Below are 2,946 nucleotides of genomic sequence, written 5' to 3'. Positions count from 1 at the left end.
TAAAATAAAAAAAAAAAAAAAAATCTTATCCTTTCCTTCTCGTTTAGCCCATGGGCTCGAATTCCCAGCCGAAATTAACAATCACTCTCCTTGTTTGAAAATTTTCTAACATTATAAAATTGTCGCAATAAATAAAAAAGATCATAAAGATAAACGTGAGATTTTATATTATTTGGAGAAGATAACGGATTTTTTTTTTTTTATAAGTATATAGAAATTATAAATTTTAAAATTGTGATGCGTATAACAGAATGTAACGGACTAAAACGAATAATATCTAGTGATAGTAAGGTTGAGTTATTACATATGGTTTCACAGTGTGCCAATTAGGACGCTAACCTTAAAAGGATAAGATGATGAGATCGAGAGACAAACATTGAGTGATGTGTCGACGGTGGGTGGGAGGTTGAGGGGACATGTTGGAAGCTGGGCGTTGGAGNAGCTGGGCCAGGCGTTGGGAGGTTGAGGCGGTAGGAGCATGGAGCTGGCGGGCCTATCTGAATGGACCATAGAACGGATGCGTACGCCCACGACCATAACGAATGTCGAGAGAAATTGGAGTGGTGGGCTTTGGTTAGAGGAGGGCCTTTTCAGTTCTGCTTATATTTTATTTACCCTTCTCATATGAGTTAAAATAAATGATCATATTTTATTTTATTGTTTAGAAAAGGCAATGATTTTAATCAAGTTTTGGACCACTCTTTTTTATATGTAACCGACACACCACTTGCTCCCCCATTTTTCACCGTACACCAACCAGTAAACCTTTGTTTTTATTCCCTTTTCTTATTACTATAAAATTTTTAAAAAAGGGTAAATTCAGTGGAATAAATGCGGTAATAACTTGACCACTGAACAAAAGGCTAAAAAAAAGATATGGGAAAGTACTGAGTTTGATGAGGTTTGATGGAGCCCATGAAAATTCCTAAACCTAAAATTCAATGCATTTTCCCAAATAGAGTTATGACCCCTTTTTAATTTCTTTCTGCTTACACCAAACCCAACCCAACCCAACTCGTCCCAATCGAACCAAACCAAACCACTGCTCTGCTCTCCACTGTCTCAATGTTATTACAACTTCCTTTTCCTTTTCTTTTTCCTTTTGGTCCCCCTCCCTCTCTTTTTTACCCCCACATTTCCCCTCTCTTTCTTTTATTTACTTCCTTCCATCCCCACTCCCTCTTTTTCAACCTTTTTAACCGTTTCCATAAGTTCGAGTTTCGTGGGACTTGTGAGCTCGACAAGTTCGGTGTTGGATGATCTTTTGCGTGATTCCCCCCTTGCCAATGGGGTATACAAATTATTTGAGTTTGAAATCACGTAACAACCCAAACCCACCCATAGCTAATAGATATGGTCTGTTTCATTCCCCTTCTCTAATCAATATGTGATCTTGTCTAATGTCTTCGCTTGTACATCATTTGGTGTCTGGCTCTGATGCTAATGAAAAAAAAAAGGTTAATAAAAGAAAAGGAAGAGAGGGGAGAAAGATTCGAAAGGGAGAAGGGAAAGCGTGTGGGAAGTGGGTTTGAGGTTAAGTCGTGGTCAGTGCATGGGGAGCGGGAATTCCGAAGTTACCCAAAAATCAGTAATCATTTTTTTGTTCCTCCTTATCGGTTCATCGGCTTGTGCATGGTGGATGGTATATGGTGGATGGTGTGTGGTGTGTGGTGTATGCTCTCTTCTCACAACACATTCTGCATAAACCTCACTCTTTTCTTTCTTCTTTTTACCCCCAATTATGTCTTTCTTTTCCTCCACTCGTGTGCCATTTCTTCCTTTCTCTGCTATGTTTAGTACTTTCTCTGTCTCTCTCTTCCTTTTTTCTTGCTCATTCATGCTTATGTTCATCATCTCATTCAACTTTAATCTAAACTTCCCTCTTTTTTGTTTTTTTTTTGGTAATATTAAGACTAAACTTGGGATCCTTATAATGTGACTCACCATCTCATTGCTTTAAGGGTGAGAGACAATAAATGTGTAACAATCCATGAGCTAGCCGATATTGTCCACCGTGTTTTACACATTCTTACAAGAAATGTTTCGTTTCTCTCTCCAACCAATGTGGAATCTCACAATCCAATACTAGCCCATGTCCACCATTAGCATATATTGTTAGCTTTAGTCTGTTACGTATTGTCATCGGCATCACGGTTTTAAAACGTGTCTGTTATGCAGAGGTTTTCATATTCTTATAAGAAATGTTTGGTTTACATCTCTAACAGACATGGGATCTCACAATCCACCTCTTGGGAGTCAGCGTCCTCGCTAACACACTACTTAGTGTTTAGCTTTGATACCATTTGTAACAGCTCAAATCTCATAGTTTTAAAATGCATCTGTTAGGAAGAGATTTCTACATTCTTATAACAAATGTTTTGTTTCCCTCTCCAACGGACGCAAGATCTCACAAAATACATCTCAAATATGCTATTACAAAACCAACGAGATTGTGGCGATCTTATCCAATAATCTTTTCACAAATACAACAACCTTCTCGAATGGTTGGTTTCTTCCAGTTAGAGACAGGAGGAAGGAGGGGGGCTCTAGATTTTGGGTACACATTCCATAAGGCTAAGATGACAAGACTCTTAGTTAGTTGTTCTTATCAAAAGGGTTTCATCAAACAACTATGCATATTCTCAACTAAGTAATCTAATGTTTGAGCTATATTCATGAAACTTGAAACCAATATCTAAGCAACACCTCATTTCCAAGTAATTGATGTTCATCTGTTTACCTCTGTATGCAGAGAATGATGATAATGTTCTTAAACCCTTCATTTAAGAACCAAAACAACAAGGGATCAAATTCTGGCCACATTCCAAAAAACAGAAACACCCAATTCATGAAACTAAAATTCATCCTAAATATGAGCTTCTTAATTGGTTGATTGAATGATTTTGATTATAAAAAAAAAAAAAAAAAAAAAAAAAAAAAAAAAAA

General features: G+C 37.1%; 1 protein-coding gene across 1 annotated transcript in view; it reads right to left on the bottom strand.

Moving 5' to 3' along the window:
* Positions 1–2,631: 2,631 nt before the first annotated feature.
* Positions 2,632–2,946, bottom strand: part of LOC111795414 (zinc finger protein 10-like) — a gene marked incomplete in the record, with an annotated part of 30,342 nt that continues 30,027 nt past the window's right edge. The window contains 1 exon segment of the mRNA XM_023677827.1: positions 2,632–2,776.

This window comes from Cucurbita pepo, chromosome LG05 (assembly GCF_002806865.2).
Source record: "Cucurbita pepo subsp. pepo cultivar mu-cu-16 chromosome LG05, ASM280686v2, whole genome shotgun sequence".
Lineage (NCBI taxonomy): Eukaryota > Viridiplantae > Streptophyta > Magnoliopsida > Cucurbitales > Cucurbitaceae > Cucurbita > Cucurbita pepo.
The sequence above is the reverse complement of the archived record's forward strand: the minus strand, read 5'-3'. Positions and strand labels throughout refer to the sequence as shown.